Below are 10982 nucleotides of genomic sequence, written 5' to 3' on the forward strand. Positions count from 1 at the left end.
GTCAGCGGCGGATCTACTGGTCATTATCCTGGACCTGATACTGAGGCAGATTCCCATTGTTTATCGGGAACAGTTTCTGTTCCTGTATTACATCCCCGTGTGTAATATCCACGCCGTCCTGCTTTTCACAGCCACAGACTGTTCTGTCTGGTTCACTGTCACGTTCACCTTTGCTCGATTTGTGGCCATTTGTTGCCAGAAGCTGAAAAGTAAATATTACAGTGCGCAAACAGCGGCTGTGGTTCTTGGGACAGTGACTGTGCTGAGTTGTTCAATAATGAGATGAACTGAATCACTGACTATTACTAGCAGCCAGGTGGTATAGTCTGTCACAATGGAGAAAGTGCGTGAGCAGGGCCTATCACTACAGATACAGAGCGGCTGCGGGACCAGTCACAATGGAGAGAAAGCGGGACGGACTCTGTCGCTGTGGAGACAGAGCGGAGGCGGCGCCTGTCACGATGGAGGCAGAGCAGGGGCGGGACCTGCCACGATGCAGCCAGAGCGGGGGCGCGGCTTGTCAGTATGAAAGCAGAGCGGGGACAGGGCCTGTCACTGAGGAGGCAGAGCGGGGTCGGAGCATGTGGCAGCAGTGCATATCACTTAAAATGGTCATAGTGCATGTCAGTTCAACTGGCCACACAGCATGTCACCTGTACTGGTCTTAGTACAGGTCACTTAAGATGGCCACACTGTCAGTGAATTAAAATGGCCATAGTGCCTATAATCAAAGTGGACGCAGTGCATGACACTTAAAATGGTGGCAGCGCATATCACTTAAATGATCTACCTTCAATCATAAGGTCAGAAGTCGGGATGTTCGCTGATGATTGCACAATGTTCAGCACCATTCGAAACTCCTCAGATACGGAAGCAGTCCGTGTAGAAATGCAGCAAGACCTGGACAATATCCAGGCTTGGGCTCATAAGTGGCAAGTAACATTCGCGTCACACAAGTGTCAGTCAATGACCATCTCAAACAAGAGATAATCTAACCATCTCCCCTTGACATTCAACAGAATTACCATCGCTGAACCCCCAATATCAACATAATAGGGGATACCATTGACCAGTAACTTAACTGGAGTAGCCATATAAATACCATGGCTACAAGAGCATGTCAGAGGCGAGGAATCCTGAGGCGAATAACTCACCTCCTAACTCCCCAAAGCATATCCACCATCTACAAGGCACAAGTCAGGAATGTGATGGTATACTGTCCACTTGCCTGGATGGGTGCAGCTCCAACACTCAACAAGCTCGACACCATCCAGGACAAAGCTGCCCGCTTGATTGGCAATTCACCTACAAACATCCACTCCCTCAACCACCGACGCACAGTGGCAGCAGTGTGTACCATCTACAAGATGCACTGCAGCAATGCACCAAGGCTCCTTAGACTGCATTTTCCAAACTCGCGACCTCTACCAACTAGATGGACAAGGGCAGAAAATGCATGGGAACACCACCACCTGCAAGTTCTCCTCCAAGTCACGCACTATCCTGACTTGGAACTGTATCGCCGTTCCTTCACTGCCGCTGGGTCAAAATCCTGGAACTCCCTTCCTCACAGCACTGTGGGTATACCTACCCCAAATGGACTGCAGCGGTTCAAGAAGTCAGCTGACCACCACCTTCTCAAGGGCAATTAGGGATGGGCAATAAATGCTGGTTTAGCGAGCGACGCCCACATCCCTGAATGAATAATAAAAATGACCAAAAGAGCATGCAATTTAAAATGGTCACACCGCAGATCACTTAAAATGGCCGCAGTGCATATTGCTTAACATAGCTGCAGTTCAAATGGCCACACGCCGTGTCAACTAAAATGGGTGCAATGCGTGTCTCATAAAATGGTCGCATAGCATATCATTAAATAGGCACAAAGCATGCCATTTATAATGGTTGCAAAGCAGATCACTTAACACGGTTGCAGTGAATGTCACTTAAAATGGCTGCACTGCATACTGCTTCAAATGCCGTAGTGCTTATCAAGTAAAATGGTGGTATTGCATAGCAATTAAAATGACAGCAATACATGTCACTTTGTAGGGGCACAGTGTATGTCACCTAAAATGGTTACAGTGCACATCACTTAAAATGCCTGCTCTGCATGTCACTAAAAATAGTCACACGGCATATCACATAAAATGGACACACTGCCTGTCACTAAAAATAGTCGTACGCATATCACACAAAAGGGCTAGAGTTCACGTCATTTAAAATTGCAATTCCAAATTGCATGTCAAATGATCCGACTGCCGATCAGACACAGACCAAGAAAGGGCCAATTCAAATCAGGCCTGTGTCAGGCAAGCTGGAATGGCACAGATTTCCACACACGCACCAGGAAATAACCAGTTCAAACCAGGCTTCTTTTAGATCCAGATGCAGTGCTACTGAGTCCAAATCACTCACCAGGAAATAGTCAATTCAAATCAGGTCTGTGTTGATCCCAGTTGGAGTAGTTATGAGTCCCCCCCCCCACCCCCACCCCCCGCCCACACACACACACACACCAGGAACGGGACAATTCAAACCAGACCTTTGCTAATGCCATCCGGAATGGTAATGAGACACGCTCACACACCCAGAAAGGGCTACTTGAAATTAGGCCTGTGTTAATTCCAGTTGGAGTGGTACTGTGTCCCACTCACAAAGCAGCAACTAACCAATTTAAACCAGGCCTCTGATATTCCAAACGCGAGTGGTACTGAGCTCACATCAGGCAACAAGTAAGCGAAAGTTCGAACCAGGCCTGTGATTATCCCAGCTGGAGTGGGACTGAGACCAATACACATACTAGGGAAGGGAATTCAAACCAGGCCTGTGTTAATCCCAGCTGGAGCGGTAATGAGTCCCACTCACACACTAGAATCGGGCAAATTGAAAACTGGACTGTGTTAATCGCAGCTGGAATAGTAATCAGCCACACTGACACAAACCAGGAAAGGGCCATATCCCGGAGGGAACGTCCAGCGAGGCCGTATGGGTACAATTTAGAAATAAGAAAGGGGTGATGACATTGATGGGATTATACAAAAGGCCCCCCAATTATCAGAGGGAAGGGGTGGAAATCACAGATAAGTGTAGGTGATTTTAACTTCCCCAATATTGACTGGGACTGCATTAGTGTTAAGGGATCAGGTGGGGAAGAATTTGTTAAGTGTGTCCAGGATAGTTTTCTGAAGCAGTATGTGGATGGCCCTACTAGAAACGGGGCTACACTCGGCCTCCTCTTGGGAAATGAGGATGGGCAGGTGGTGCATATGTTAGGGGGGAGCACTTTGGGACCAGTGACCATAACTCTATTAGCTTCAAGATAGTTATGGTAAAGGATAGGACTGGTTCTCAGATTGAATTCCTAAATTGGGGGAAGGCTACTTTCGATGGCATCAGACAGGAACTCTCAAAAGTTGAATGGGAGAGGCTGTTTATAGGAAAAGGAACGTCTGGCAAGTGGGAGGCTTTTAAAAGTGAGATAGGAAGAGTTCAAGGCCGGCATGTTCATGTTCGAGTGAAGGGCAGGGCTGGCAGGTTTAGGGAATCTTAGTTTACGAGGGATATTGAGGGTCTGCTCAGGACAAAGAAGGAGGCATATGTCAGGTATAGGGAGCTAGGATCGAGCGAGTCCCCCGAGGAGTATAGGGGATGCAGGACTACACTTAAGAAGAAATTAGGAGGGTGAAAAGCTTTCCCTGGCAGATAAGATAAAGGAGAATCCTAAAAGATTCTATATTTATATTAAGAGTAAAAGGGTAGCTAGGGAGAGAGTAGGTCCCCTTAAGGATCAGTGTGGTAATCTATGTGTGGAGCCAAGGGAAATGGGCGATGTCTTAAATTAATACTTCCCGTCTGTATTTGCCGTGAAGAAGGCCATGAAAGCTAAAGAGTTCAAGGGAGGGAACAGCGATATCCTGGAGCATATCAACATTACAAAGGAGGAGGTGTTGGAGGTTCTGAAGCGCACTGAGGTGGATAAATCCCCAGGGCCTTACCATGTGTATCCTAGGATGCTATGGGAAGCAAGGTAGGAGATTGCTGGGGCCCTGACAGAGATTTTTGTATCATTGTTAGCTGCGGGTGAGGTACCAGAAGACTGGAGGATAGCTAATATTGCGCCTTTATTTAAGAAGGAAAGCAGGGATAAGGCAGGGAGCTATAGGCCGGTGAGCCTTACATCAGTGGCGGGAAAGTTATTGGAAGGGATTCTGAGAGACAGGATTTATATGCATCTGGAAAGGCATGGTCTGATTAGAGATAGTCAGCATGGCTTTGTGCGTCGGAAATCATGTCTCAAAAATGTGATTGAGGTTTTCGAGGAGGTGACCTGGAGTATTGACGAGGGCAAGGCGATGGAAGTTCTCTACATGGACTTTAGCAAGTCCTTTGACAAGGTATCGCATGGTAGGCTGAACCAGAAGGTTCGAACACATGGGATCCAGGGTGAACTAGCAAATTGGATACAAAATTGTCTTGGTGATAGGAGGCAAAGGGTGGTAGTGGAGGGTTGTTTTTCCGATTGAAAGCCGGTGACCAGTAGTGTGCCGCAGGGATCGGTGCTGGGCCCTCTGTTGTTTGTCATATATATTAGTGACGTGGATGTGAATGTAGGGGGCATGATTAGTAAGTTTGCAGGTGAAGCCAAAATTGGTGATCTAGGGGACAGTGAAGAAGGTTGTCTAAGGTTACAACAGGATATAGATAAACTATCAACCATTGACATGTGTTCACCCTTCGTCAGCTGCAGGAGAAATGCCGCGAACTATAGATGCCCCTCCACCTTGCTTTCATTGATCTAACCATAACCTTTGGCCTCGTCAGCAGACGTGGACTCTTCAGATTGCTAGAAAAGATTGGATGTCCACCAAAGCTGCTAAGTATCATCACCTTATTCCACGAGAATATGAAAGGCCTAATTCAGCATAGTGGCGCCTCATCAGACCTTTTCTTATCCCGAGTGGCGTGAAACAGGGCTGTGTGCTCGCACCGACACTGTTTGGGATCGTCTTCTCCCTGCTGCTCTCACATGCGTTCAAGTCTTCAGAAGAAGGAATTTTCCTCCACACAAGATCAGGCAGCAGGTTGTTCAACCTTGCCCGTCTAAGAGGGAAGACCAAAGTATGGAAATTCCTCATCAGGGAACTCCACTTTGCTGACGATGCTGCATTAACATCTCACACTGAGAGTGTCTGCAGAGAGTCATCGACAGGACTGCAGCTGCCTGCAATGAATTTGGCCTAACCATCAGCCTCAAGAAAATGAACATCATGGGACAGGACGTCAGGCATTCTCCATCCATCTATATCGGCGACCACGCTCTGGAAGTGTTTCAAGAGTTCACCTACCTAGGCTCAACTATCACCAGTAACCTGTCTCTCGTTGCAGAAATCAACAAGCACATGGGAAAGGCTTCCACTGCTATGTCCAGACTGGCGAAGGGAGTATGGCAACATGGTGCACTGACACGTAACACAAAAGTCCTAGTGCCTCAACCCTGTGACCTCAGTGCCTTGCTCTACGGAAGCGAGGCCTGGGCAACAAATGTCAGCCAAGAGCGACGTCGCAATTCATGCCATCTTCGCTGCCTCCGGAGAATACTTGGCATCAGGTGCCAGGGCCGTATCTCCAACACAGAAGTCCTCAGCTTATACACCCTACTGAGCCAGCGGCACTTGAGATAGCGTGGCCATGTGAGCCGCATGGAAGAGGGCAGGATACCTGAAGACACATTGTACAGCGAGCTCGTCACTGGTATCAGACCCCCTGGCCGTCCATGTCTCCGCTTTAAAGACGTCTGCAAATGCGCATGAAGTCCGGTGACATTGATCACAAGTCATGGGAGTCAGTCGCCAGTGATCGCCTGAGCTGGCGGTCAGCCATAAAGGCAGGGATGAAGTGTGCCGAGTTGAAGAGACTTAGCAGTTGGCAGGAAAAAAAGACAGAAGTGCAAGGGGAAAGCCAACTGCGAAACAGCCCTGACAACCAATTCTATCTGCAGCACCTGTGGAAAACTCTGTCACTCTGGAATTGGCCATTGTAGCCACTCCAGGTGCTGCTTCACAAACCACTGACCACCTCCAGGCGCTTAGCATTGTCTCTTGAGACAAGTAGGCCAAAGAAGAAGAAGATGGATAAACTGGGAAAGTGGGCAAGGGATTGGCACATGGAATTTAACGCAGACAAGTATGAAGTGATGCATTTTGGGATGTTAAACCAGGGCAGGACATATACAGGGAATGGCAGGGCCCTGGGAAGTGTTGTTGAGCAGAGAGACCTTGGCAAGCAAATACATATTTCCCTAAAGTGGCAACACAGGTAGACAGGGTGGTGAAGAAGGCGTGTGGTAGCTTGCCTTCATCGGCCGAGGCATAGAGGACAAGAGTTGGGACGTCATGTTACAGTTGTACACAACGTTGGTTCGGCTGCATTTGGAGTACTGTGTGCAATTCTGGTCGCCGTACTACAGGAAAGATGTGATTAAGCTCGAGCGGGTGCAGAAAAGATTCACAAGGATATTGCCTGGTTTGGAGGGCTTGAGTTATAAAGAGAGATTAGATAGGCTGGGTCTGTTTCCCCTGGAGCGAAGGAGGCTGAGATGGGACATGATAGAGGTATATAAAATTATGAGAGGCATAGATAGGGCAGATAGCCTGATTCCGTTTCCCATGGTAGGGGTGACTAAAACTAGAGCGCAAAAATTTACGGTGAGGGGGAGGAGCTTTAAAGGGGATCAAAGGGGTAAATTTTACATGCAATGAATAGTGGGTATCTGGAATGAGCTGCCTGAGGAGGTGGTGGAGGCAGGAACAGTAGCAACATTTAAGAGGCATCTGGACAGGTACTTGTATGAGCAAGGCATAGTGGGGTATGGAATTAATGCAGGCAGGTGGGATTAGTATGGATAGGGATTATGGTCGGCATGGACGTGGTGAGCCAAAGGGCCTGTTTTTATGCTGTACGGCTTTATGACTGCAAGACCAGTTAAAATCAGGCCTGTGTTAATCCCAGCTGGGGTGGTACTGAGAACCACTCACACACCAGTAATTGGACAATTCAAATCAGGCTTGTTTTATCCTCGCTGAAGTGGTACTGATCCGACTAATACACCTGGAAAGGGCAAATTCAAAACAGGCCAACATTAATCCCAGGTGGATTGGTACTGAGTCTAACACACAAACCAGGAGATGGCAAATTAAATCAAGGCCTGTGTTAATCTCAGCTGGAGTTATACTGAGACGCACTCTCACACCAGGGAAGGGACAATTCAAACTAGGCCTTTGCTAATCCCAGTTGCAGTGGCACTGAGTCCAACTCACACACCAGCAAAGACCCAATCAAACCAGACCTGTGTTAATCCCAGTTGGAGTGGTACTGCGTCCTACTCTCACACCAGGAAAGTGCAAATTCAAACAACGCCTGTGCTAATCCCACCTGGAGTCGTCCTGAGTCCCATTCGCACACCAGCAAAGGGTCAATTCAAATGATGCCTGTTTTAATCCCAGTTGAAGTCCTACTGGATGCCCCTCACACACCAGGAAAAGGTCAAATCAAATGATGCCTGTGTTGATTCCAGCTGGAGTGGTACTGAATAGCACTCACACGTCAGGAAAGGGCCATTTAAAACCAGCCCTATGTTAACACCAGTTGTAGCGATAATGAGGGCCACACACACACTTGGATAGGGCAAATTCAAACCAAGCCTGTGTTAATCCCTGCTGGAGCGGGATGAGCTGCACTCACACACTAGGAAAGTGCAAAATGTAAACAGGACTATGTTAATCCCATATAAAGTCGCACTGAGTCCATCTCACAAGCCAGGAAAGGGACAATTCAAACCAGGCCTGTGTTAATCTCAGCTGGAGTGGCACTGCGTCCCTCTCAAACACCAGGAAAGGGCAAACTGAAAGCAAACCTGTGTTAATCTCAGCTGTAGTGGTACTGAGTCCCACTCACAAAGCAGCAAAGGGCCAATTCAAACCAGGCCTGTGTTAATCTCAGCTGGAGTGGCACTGCGTCCCTCTCAAACACCAGGAAAGGGCAAACTGAAAGCAAACCTGTGTTAATCTCAGCTGTAGTGGTACTGAGTCCCACTCACAAAGCAGCAAAGGGCCAATTCAAACCAGACCTGTGTTAATCCCATCTGGAGTGGTGGTGAATCCCACTCACACGCCAGTAAACAGCCAATTCAAACCAGAATTGTGTTAATCCCAGTTGGAGTATTGCTGAGCCATGCTCACACACGCAGTTTAATCCAGGCATTTTTAATTCAATCTGGAGTGGTACTGAGACCCACTCACCAATCCGGAAAGGGCCAATTCAAACCAGGCCTGTGCTAATCCTGGTTGGAATTGGACTGAGTCCCAGTCATACACAAGGATAGGGCTAATTCAAACTAGGCCTGTATTAATCCCAACTGGAGTGCTACTGAGTCCAAATCGGACAGAAAGCAAGGGAAAGTTCGAACCAGACCATGATAATCACAGTTGGAGTACAAATGAGTCCAGCACGCATACCAGGAAAGGACAAATTCAGACTAGGCCTGTGTTAATCCGATAATAAAAGCAAAATACTGCGGATGCTGGAAATAAGCAGGACCCTGAGCATCCGGTTGCTTGCTATTTCAACACTCCCCCCTGCTCTCATGCTCACATCTCTATCCAGGGCTTGCGACAGTGTTCCACTGAACATCAACGCAAGCTCGAGGAACAGCGTCTCATTTTCCGATTAGGCACACTACAGCCTGCCGGACTGAACACTGAGTTCAATATTTCAGAGCATGACGGCCCGCCCCCCCCCATTTTACTTTTATTTTTAGTTACTTTTTCCTTTTTCTTTTTTGCATTTTTTACTATTTTTTTTCTTTGATTTATTTCATTTAATTGTAGTTTGTTCAGTTTGCTTACTCACTTCTTTTTTTCATATACTTGCTGGTGCTCAATCTTCAGTTCGTTAACATCACATCTGTACTAATGCTTTGTCTGACAACACACCATATTATTTGGCTTTACTCCATGACTTCTTGGTCAGCTATGTGGCCTTGTTCAATCTACACCTTCTCCTTTGTTACCTCTTGCCCCACCCCAGGCTCACTTGCTTATAACCTTTGACATTTCTAATATTTGCTAGTTCTGAAGAAGGGTCACTGACTCGAAACGTTAACTCTGCTTCTATTTTCCACAGATGCTGCCAGACCTGCTGAGTGGTTCCAGGATTTCTTCTTTTTATTTCTGTGTTAATCCGAGCTGGAGTGTTACTGAGTCCCACTCGCAGACAAGAAAATGGCCATTCAATATGCAAACAGGAAATGCTGGAAATACTAAGCAGGTCTGAAAGCATCGGTGGAGAGATAATCAGAGTTAAGGTTTCAGGTCAGTGACCATCAGAACTGGCAAATATTAGAAATGATAAAGGTTTTAAGCAAGTAAAGCAGGGGTGGGGCAAGAGTTAACAAAAGAGAAGGTGTTGGTAGGTCAAGGTCAAAGAGAATAACTGACCAGAAGGTGATGGAACAAAGGCAAACGGTATGTCAATGGTGTGCTGAAAGACAAAGCATTAGTGCGGAGAGGCAATTAGTGGACAAAAAAACAGAACAGCCTGGCCCAAAGCACAAACATGAAAATGAAAGGGCCAATTCAAACATGTGGCAATCCCAACTGGAGTGGTACTGAGTCTCACTCTCAAACAGGGAAGGGCCAGTCAAACCAGGCCTGTGTTAATACCAGCTGGAGGAGTACTGAGTCCCACTCACACACTCGGAAAGAGCAAAGTGAAAACAGGACTGCTTTAATCCCATCTGAATAGTAATGAGTCCAATGCACAAATCAGGAAAAGGACAATTCAAACCAGGTCTGTGCTAATCCCATCTGGAGTGGCGCTGAGCCCCGGTCACACACCAGGAAAGGGCCAGTTTATTCCAGGCGCTTTTAATTCTTTATGGACTGATACTGAGTCCCACTCACACATCAGCAAATGGTCAATTCAAATCAGGTCTGAGCTCATCAGTACACACAAGGAATGGGTTTATTCAAACCAGGCCTCTGTTAATCCTAGCTGGAATGATACTCGGTCCAAATCAGACAGCAAGCAAGGGAAAGCTCGAACCAGGCTGTGATTAACCTTGTCGGGGTGGTACTGAGTCCAACACAGACACCAAGAAGGGAAAAATTCAAACCAGGGCTGTGTTAATTCCAGCTGAGTGATAACGAGTCCAACACAGGCACAAGTGAAGGGCCAATTCAAAGCAGGCCTGTGCTAATCCCAGATGGAGCGGTACTGAGTCCCAGGCATTCTCCAGGAAAGGGCAAATTGAAAGCAGGACTCTGTTAATCAAAACTGAAGTGGAACTGAGACCCACTCACTCATCAGGAAAGGGCCAATAAAACAGGCTTGTTTTAATCACAGCTGGAGTGGTACTGAGTCACACTAACGGGCCAAGAAAGTTCCAATTCAAGACAGACCAAAGATATTCCCAGGGGGATTGGTACTGAGTCCAACACACACCTGGAAAGGGCAATTCAAACCAGGCCTGCGTTTCTCGGAGCTGGAGTGGTACTGAGTCCCACTAAAATACCAGGACAGGGCAAACTGAAAATATCCCTGTGTGAATACCAGCTGAAGTGGTTTTGAGTCCCGCTCACACATCAGGAAAGAGCAATGTCAAACCAGGCCCGTGTCACTCCCAATGGCTTAGTACTGAGACCCACTCAGACACCAGGAAAGGACCAATTTAACCAGGTCAATGTAAAGCCCATTTGGAGTGGTACTGTGTCCCATTCACACAGCTAGAAAGGGCCAATTCATACCAGGTCTCTGCCACTCCCAGCTGGAGTGGTACTGAGTTCATGGTGCACACCAGGAAAGGGCCAAAGCAAACCAGGGGTGTGTTAATCCCGGTTGGAATGGTACTGAGTCCAACTCACACACCAGGAAATGGCCAATTAAAACCAGGCCTGTGTTAATCGCAGTTAGAGTGGTACTGA

This window comes from Heterodontus francisci, unplaced genomic scaffold (assembly GCF_036365525.1).
Source record: "Heterodontus francisci isolate sHetFra1 unplaced genomic scaffold, sHetFra1.hap1 HAP1_SCAFFOLD_240, whole genome shotgun sequence".
NCBI lineage: Eukaryota > Metazoa > Chordata > Chondrichthyes > Heterodontiformes > Heterodontidae > Heterodontus > Heterodontus francisci.